The sequence below is a fragment of the Theobroma cacao genome, chromosome 5 (assembly GCF_053813885.1).
Source record: "Theobroma cacao isolate CCN51 chromosome 5, ASM5381388v1, whole genome shotgun sequence".
NCBI lineage: Eukaryota > Viridiplantae > Streptophyta > Magnoliopsida > Malvales > Malvaceae > Theobroma > Theobroma cacao.
This window is the reverse complement of record NC_142643.1, coordinates 40,891,203-40,900,321: the sequence shown is the minus strand read 5'-3', so window position 1 is coordinate 40,900,321 and position 9,119 is coordinate 40,891,203. Positions and strand designations below refer to the sequence as shown.

Sequence of the window (9,119 nt, the reverse complement as noted above, 5' to 3'; positions counted from 1 at the left end):
AATTTAGCTTAATTTTATGCCATCTAATTGCATATTCAATCAAATAAATTGGACCAAACCCAAGTAACATAATTCATAATGCATTCATAAAAAAAGATTAAATTTTTACTTGATTTGGATTCTAACAATAACCCAAACAATTTGTGTACAGCCCACCAAGCTCTTCAATTAATTGAGCTGTTGAAAGCCCAAAAAAAAATCTCTCTTCCTTAAAAAGAAAGCTCAATGCCATTTGAACCTTTCTCCATTTTTTTCTTTTCTTTGTTTTTCTTTTTCTTTCTCTCTTTCTTTCTTTCTCTTTCTTTCTCTCTCAGCCGCTCCCCTTTTTTTTCTCTCTTTCTTTTTCTTTTCTCTTTCTTCTTTCTTTCTTTTTTTCTCTTTCTTTCTCTCTCAGCCGCTCCCCCTTTCTTCTCTCTTTCTTTTTCTTTTCTCTTTCTTCTTTCTTTCTCTTTCTTTCTTTCTCTCCTGGCCGCTCCCCCCTTCTTCTCTTTCTCTTCTTTCTCCTTCTCTTTCTCTTCTTTCTCTTTGCCGGGGCGTCGCACTCTTCTCCTCTTCTCTCTCTCTTCTTTTTTTTTTTTTGCTCTCTTTTTTTTTTGTGTTTTTCTTTTTCCTGCTTGTGGCTAGGTAACTTCTGGAATATTTTTTTTTTTTTTTGCTCCTCCTCTTTTTCATTCTTGCAGGTTGCAGGTGGTTTTTAAGGAGTCGGGTTGTCCAAAAATTTGGACAACCCGGTGATGGGGTTCTGGCACCTCCTGGAATTGGTGGCCAGAACCCCCATCACGCGTAGTGGGTGGGGGAAGGGATGGCTGGGCGTACTTTTTTTTTTTTTTAATATACTTTTTTAGATTTTAGTTTATTTTATTATTTATTATATATATATATATATATATATATATATATATATTTAGCTCTCTACAGAGGGCAGACAGAAGATACACAAATTGGAAGAGGAAATCCATGTTCTGAAGCATGATATGCAATCTGAAAGTGCAAGTAGGGAGGTATGGGAAAAGGTTACCAAGCTAAGAGTTGATCTAAGGGAATTACTAAGGGCCCAACAGCGAAGTTGGTGGCAAATATCAAGAGTGCGATGGTACTTGGAAGGGGATAATAATACTCCATATTTTCATAACATTGTTTTGGCAAGGAGACGGGCAAACTATATTAACAGGATTAAGGTAGGAGGGAGAGAGGTGGATGATCTAACCACAATGAAAGATGAAATTAAACGCCACTTCAAAATCTGTACCATTTGAGGACTAATGCCCATTTACAAGAGTTCAAACGGGAACTTCCACAAGCTAAGTTAACAGTCTATGGAAATGCTAGAAAAGCCCTTCACAAAACAGGAGATATGGAGTACCATTGATAATTGATATGGCAACCAAAGCAAGAGTTCGTAGTGACCATGAAGAATCCATTGAAAGCCAATTTACTTCCAAGGTTTTAGATTAGTTTTCTTAATTTCCTCTGTATGGCGTTTATATACTAGGCTTTTAAAAGTTTACTTAATGACTAATTTTTTTTTCTACTGAAAGGCATATTCAAGAAATAGTTGTAAAACCCATTTCTTTCGTTGAAACTTGAAACCATACAAGCAAATAGACATTCTCCATCTTTTTACTTGATTTCAAAATATATAGTAGTAATAGTGAGTTTATGTCTGTGGTAGTACGTACCGTACGTGCATTTGTTGTGTACTGCGCATATATATAAAAAGGATATAAAGGAGAATTTGGTATGGTTTAAAAATTTAAGCATAATGTATTAAAATTTTACTTTTCCCATGTCAATTATTTTTCTTTAAATATGTATATTTTTTATTTTAATTTATATTTTGAATATATGTTTGATAGAGAATCAAATGTTCTAAATATTATATTATATATATATATATATTTGGGATTTTTAAAAAAGAAAAAAACAAAGTGAGGTGATTTCAGTAACGAATGGAAGCTAGAAACAACGGCTGGCATCACCCTCATTCCAGGGAGAGAGTGGCTTACAGCCTTACCAAGAGCTCTAAAAACAAGCAGCGACACACTCACAATCAATATAGTAGCATACAAGCAACCTAAAGTGAGGACTACCACAATGGCACCCTAACCAGCATTTGCAACCCAAGAAAATCATCCATCCTCCATTGCGGTATCTAGCTTCAGTACTTAGCTCATAAGCTGTTAGAAGACCTTGGAACTGGTACGTGAGAGATTAATTTGCTAGATTGGTGCATTCGAGCGAAATGTAGAAATGTTATGATAACTGTAGGCTGTGAGACGAAATGTTAGAAGCTGGAGGACAACAAAATATATATATATATATAGTAATAATATTGTATAATAATTTTAATTAAATAATTTATATAATTATCTTAACCTATATGATTTCTATTTGACCAAGAGCGGCAAAGATCGTGTTATGATAACTGTAGGCTGTGAGACGAAATGTTAGAAGCTGGAGGACAACAAAATATATATATATATATATAGTAATAATATTGTATAATAATTTTAATTAAATAATTTATATAATTATCTTAACCTATATGATTTCTATTTGACCAAGAGCGGCAAAGATCGTGTTATGATAACTGTAGGCTGTGAGACGAAATGTTAGAAGCTGGAGGACAACAAAATATATATATATATATATATGTGAGACGAAATGTTACAAGCTGGAGGACAACAACAAAAAAATATATATATATATTTATCCCATTAATAAAAGAGCGGCTAAAGAAAGCTGAGAAACCGATTAATGATAATCCTGCCTTACGCTTATCATATGTTGACAAATTGTTGGGTCTGTAGTTACCAGAGGAGAATAGGAACCATTACATATGCTCAGAATTTATTAATGGTGGCACCCATAGTACAATCTTAACGTTGCAATGGATTTGCCAAATTTGGTAAAGCATCTACATATTCAAGAGAAATTGTTAATGGAGATTGAAGGGGTTATAGGAGATGGGGAGGATGTCGTGAAGGAAGATGATTTGCAAAAGATGTTATATCTTAAAGCAGTGATCTTAAAGAAGGTTTAAGGCGACATCGTCCGCGTTCATTTTTGTTGCCACATGCACTGCCAGAACTCAGAAGATACTATTATGGATGGTTATGTTGTGCCACAATATGGAACAGTGAATTTCATTGCAGGCGATATGGGATTGGACCCTAAGGTGTGGGAAGATCCAATGTCATTCAAGCTTGAAAGGTTTCTAAGCGATGAAAATGATGGGAAAACATTTGATATAACTAGGAGTAAAGAGATTAAAATGATACCGTTTGGTGCAGGAAGAAGGATTTGTCCAGGGCATGCATTGGCCATGCTTCATTTGGAGTATTTTGTAGCAAATCCGGTCTGGTCTTTTGAATGGAAGGCTGTGGATGGAGATGATTTTAATATGGAGGCAAAGCAAGGGTTTGTGGTGACTATAAAGAAGCCATTGCAAGCCAATTTATTTCCAAGATTTTGGATAAAATTATTGCTTTATATCCTAATTTTCTCTACCTTTTAAATAAAAGGGCATATGCAGGTACTACGTACTGAGCCTAGAGGCATAGACTTCTAAAGAAAACAAAATCATATGTTTTTACTGAGAATTTAATTTCTAAGACTGCATTTCATATATTTAAACCAAATGATTGTAATGATAATCATATGTTATTTTTTTCCCTTTAAAATAATTATATATAATTCTTGTTTAAAGATTTAATGATTTTAATCGAGTTTGATTCTAGTAGTAATATTAGTAGATTAGTAGTCCTAATGGGTGTAGGTGTGTGTATATCTGGTATAGTGTGTATATACTACTTTCCTATTTGTTTATCTTTATTTGACCTTAAAGAAGATTAAAGAAAGAACTTTGATTAAATTATGTTTTTATTTAAAAGCAATATATTTTAATTTAAAACAAGTATATACTTTTTCCTAAATGATATTTGAATATTCTATAACGTATATCCGATGTGATATTAATTTAGAATTAGATTTTATATAAAGCACTACAACATAAGGGAAAAATGAATAGTTAATATTATTTATTAATTTATTAAATCTCTTTATTCTTTAATTTAAGTTATGCAATGCCAATGTTTTAAAAAAGAACAGACAAAAAAAAAAAGAAAAAGCTTCTAGTTAAAAAAAAAAAGAGAGAGAGAGAAAATCTGAAGAAGGAAAAGAAGAAAACCGACACGGCGCCATCAATGGAAAGTGGGAAAGCTCCTGATATTTCGGTGATTTCGACGAAATTTAAAACCGATGCCAAAATCAAAAGCAGACCAGACTTTTTTTTTAATTTTTTTCTTTTGAAAAGCAGGAAATAGTGTTCCAAAGGGAAGGAAAAACACCAGCAAAGTGCTTGTCCCGAACCCAGAAAATACAGAGAACAACAGCGCCAGCGGCAACCAACAATCACCAAGAAAGAAACAAGAACACAATAAACCAGAACAGCAAACCAACCCCAGAAGACAACCAGTAGCTCCACTGACCGCATCACTCCACCCTTAGCAAGCCGATCAGCAAGATGATTAGCAGACCTTGAACCGAGACTTTGACCGCCCCCCGGTCCCTCGCAATCCAAAGGTATTTTTTTTTCTTTGCCCACTTTTGAAGGGTTTATGAAATTTGTTTATTTTTTTGATTCCTTTCAGTATTCTTGAAGTTGAATGTTCATGTCTTTGGGAAAATTCTTACTCCATTCTTGTTCTGTAAGGCGTTTTCTTTTCTTCTTTTTCTTTTTTGTAAAGTTTACGCAAGAAATTTTTTTTTTTTTGGGGTGGGTTTGTTCTAAATTTGATGTTCTTATATTTTTTATCAGTAGGGTCCTTTTAAAAAGATTGAAATTCTCAATAAAAAAAGAATATTTTTTTGGTTAGATATTTAGTTTTTAAATACTGTGATTTGAATTTTGACAGGTTTTAAATTGACTAATTGACTGAGAATCAGAGTTAAGGTGTTGAGTGTCTTAAGAGTTTAATTATGGGACCCGACTTAAAGCTGACAGAGAAATCCGAAGCCATAGTGAAAGTGGTTTTGACTAATAAGAAAAAAGGAAACTTGGCTCAATATCAAGAAGATAAGGGGGTGCAAGGAAACATGGATATAGAGGTTGATGTTACGGAACATATGAATTGTAGTGAGCTCGAGATGATTGATGTTGAATGCCAGGATGCTACTGAGTATTCGAGTTCTTTTGATGACACAGAATCAGGGGATGAGAATGGTTTGGTAGTGAATGATGATCTTGAAGTTGAATCACCACTGTACGACACAAGGTTGTTCAGATCGTTGTTTGATGGATGTGATGGACCGTTGCAGATGGGGTAATCTTTTGTTTGAACTCTTTTGTGTTTTAAGCTTATGCTTATGCTTGTTTAGACATGGTATTGATGATTAACGAGTTGATGCATCAATTGTTCTTTAGGGGACTGTTATTGTTTATTTGTTTTAATTTGCCATAAATTCTAGAAATCTATGTTTAATTACTTTCTGTACCTACTGTTGAAAGTTCCGAACAGAAGTTTGACAAAATTTTTCATGTGAGGTCAAATAGGTTCTTCTATCGATGCATGAGTCTCCTTTTCTGTGAAAAATTCAGTTTGAATGGCCTGTCTCCTAGGACTTCCAAATTACTGAAACCGTGTATGAAGAACATTATTGATTTTCAAAACTTGCATGCTCCACTAACTAGTTATCATTTTACTGATATTGAATAAATTCTGGTGAACTTGGTGCTGCCTACAATTTAACCAAATGTGGATTATAGGCAATCATACTGATGCATATGGAATTTCTCTTTCCTTCATTTTGCAGGCAAAGTAATTAGAAACAAATAAAATGTCCTTGATCATCGTTCACTTTGTGAAGTGCATTTTTTTTTCTTGGTTAGATGTGTGTTTATGTGTCAGATCATTTAATTTGCTTTTTCTCTTAAATTCTCCAGGAAGAGAAGGTTAACAGACCACTGGAGGAGGTTTATACATCCTCTTATGTGGCGCTGCAAATGGTTAGAAGTTAAACTACATGACTTTAAGTCTCAGGCACTCAAGTATGAGAGAGAACTTGCCAAATATGGTCAAAGCGAGCAGTTTGAATTTGGAAAGGTTACCTTTCAAGGCTTTGATGCAGAGTTGCAAGCTTTTCCTTCAAGAATTCAAAAGAAGGAAGTAATGAAGAGGAAGAAAAGAAAACGAGTAGAAGATACTGCTGATGTTGCATCATACATGTCTGATCATAATATATTCTCCTATTATGGTATGAAGCTTATGATTATTCTCTATATGATTTTTATTTTACAAAAAAAGATTTAATTAAGTTTTTCTTCCCTCCTCTCAGAAAGTAAGAAGTCTGTTGTTGCTGCTTCTGCTCTGGATGATGATTGGGGTGAAGGTAAGAAGTAAGAATTATCTTTTGTTTCGACTTATATGATTGTATTTTAGCTTATGTGTAAAGCCAGCCGATGAGGATATAATATATAAACATTGTAATCTGTAAGCACTTCTTTGTTGTATAGTATATAATTAAAGTTTGGCTAATAACCCAACTAGTTGTAACTTTTTCATCTGTGGATGGCTGTGAGACCTGAACTTATGGGCTGCTCCATTTTATCAGCAATTATGAAGATATCAACTTGAATTTTTACTATTTAGAATACTGATATATAATTTAGTGCATAGTTCTGCTTCTGATAAGTTGCATGAATTTCCTCAATTCTGCTTTTTATGAATTATTATAGTAGTAATTATGGCTAATTTTTTATTCATTAATACGCTGTTGGTTCCAAAGTTGATTTTGGTGGATTTGAAGTTTTCAAACTGTATTTGGTTTTCTCTGATAAAATGAAAATGATCTCTGAGGAAGCCAATATGAAATTGATATGACAGATTCTCCTAGATGTTATGAGTTTCAGTCTCTCTTAATAATGGATAATTGTTGTTATATATGTCTCTTTTATCACTGATTTAAGAATATACTTTTTTTATTTATCAGTATTTAAGAAGTCCTCAGAGGTTTACTGGTTATTTTTTATAGGTTTGACATTTGTATATATCTTCTTTAAAAAAAATAAAGTTCTCCATTAATTATTGGAGATTTTGTGCATTTTCTTTCTATGTCATGATTTTTGGAGGTAATAAAACAATCGATCTCATGATTTCTACAGAAAATAAAACAATCAATGGCTATGATGATGTTGGTGGATGGCCATTTTTTAAATCTAGAGATGGTGATACTTGGTCAGAACAGATCCTTCGGAATATTGAAGTGCTACGGTCAAGAATACAAAAACTAAAGACCCGAATGGACAAGTTGATGACTGAAAGTCCTCAAAAGTTCTCATCAATCAATATGTTGAGTTCGGTTGTACCATGTGATGTATTGAACAATTCTAGAAATCATCTTTCCCCTGAGAAAGGAGATGGAAATAGTTCACAATGTACTACGTCCCAGCATGAATCTGAGTGTGACATGAGGGATAATTTTATGCCTGGAAGTGCAGTTTCAAGTCATGGAGTGGTGGCCCACCTTCCTGATATGATCAGGAGCATGAGTAGGCGTCTGCTTGAGATTTCCTGTGAAAATGTGAGTTTTTCTAAGTTAAAATAATTTTGCTGCACTTTCTTTATTATTTTGTTCATACACCACGATTATGTAACCTAAAATCCTCTCCTTTGCCTGCGCAATCCATTACTGTAGTTTAGGTGAGAAAAGAAATGGTTTTACTTGTAATGTTGGTGTTTTCAGCTTCTACCAATGCCGAGCTTGTTCCAGTGCAAGCTTACTTGCTTGCATGAAACATGAAATATTTTCTGCCCCTCACCCTTTCTTTTCCTCCTCTTTTCACTTCTCTTCATTTATCTAGTGAATAACATGCCTTTCGTTATGATGCTATCATGTTTTGCGATAATCAAAATTTATATATATATAAAAAAAATTCTTAGGGGTTTCTTACTGGGTTAGCTATGAAATTTGCTTTTCTGCTATCCATCTGTTTTCTTTAATGTAACTGGTCTTCACGTGAATGTGCAGATTGAGGGAGAAATTCTAATACCTAACCAGGCAGCCAAGGAGGAGTTGTGTAATTTTGGAAGTGCTATAAGTCAGCAGGCGGAGAAGCCTCACATATCCAGGAGAAGCTGAAAACTTTTTCTCTTGTCCAGGTTCCTGGAGACACTTTTTCAAGTCAAAGCAATCTGATAAGAGAAGGACCAGATGGGAGCAAAAATTAGGCTTAGGTAGTCGAGCTCGAGATCCTCAGGTTAGCTGGATTCTCTCAGTTAAATATAGCTTCTATTCATATTCGAAGAGATGGAATATTCTATAAAACAAGAGGTCAACCTTTTCAGCTTTGATGATAATATGTTCACTAATGTCAAGTGTATATTCTGCTATCCTCTCATTTCGCTTCCTGCTGCAACTCACACTTGTATATGCTATTTCTCAGTTTTGCTGAAACATAAATGTTAAGTTCAGATGCTGTGCAGTATCTAGATTACTATGATCTGTTTTGGTTGATGTTACTCTCTCTCTTCTTTTTATTTTTTTGAGTGATGGTTTCAGAAGTGAGAAGTGAGGTTTTGAGCCTTGGTCTTTCCTTTCTCATTCATAGTTATGAATATCGTACAATATGTGATATGTGTACGATACGGTATAATATTAATAAAAAACGATGTATCAATAATTGCATCATATTTGATCAAGAATTGAAAGTGTATCGTATAATGCACATTAGGTATGTTAAGATACAAGACGATACACTTTTATAAATTTAATTTTAATTAATTATTAAAAATTTATTATTTATTTAAATTGAAATGTGAAAAATTAATTTTTATAAATTTCAATGATTTAGATTTTAAATAAAAAAAATGAAAAATTGAATTTTGTTTAAATCATTTTTAATTTTTAATTAATAAGTTAATATAAAAATGTATATATTATTTAAAAATATATACATATACTGAGAATTCTAATTAAAAAATAATCATATTTCAATTTATGTTCTATAATCTTTAATTTTATTAAAAAAATATAATATTTTTAAATTTTTTATTGAATAAAATTTCAATACATGATATGTATTTTGATTTAACAACTTAAATTTCCAGTTCACTAAAACT

At 32.9% G+C, this 9,119-nt stretch overlaps 2 pseudogenes across 1 annotated transcript; both read left to right on the top strand.

Annotated features, from left to right (window-relative positions):
• The first annotated feature begins 3,106 nt into the window (after positions 1–3,106).
• Positions 3,107–3,563, top strand: LOC148762904 (cytochrome P450 89A9 pseudogene; annotated as a pseudogene).
• Positions 3,564–4,126: 563 nt separating this feature from the next.
• LOC18599614 (uncharacterized) lies at positions 4,127–8,514 on the top strand (annotated as a pseudogene). Its single transcript, XR_016026523.1, has 6 exons — positions 4,127–4,584; positions 4,917–5,324; positions 5,945–6,255; positions 6,337–6,390; positions 7,163–7,581; positions 8,029–8,514. The product of XR_016026523.1 is annotated as an uncharacterized LOC18599614 (transcript).
• The last annotated feature ends 605 nt before the right edge of the window (positions 8,515–9,119 follow it).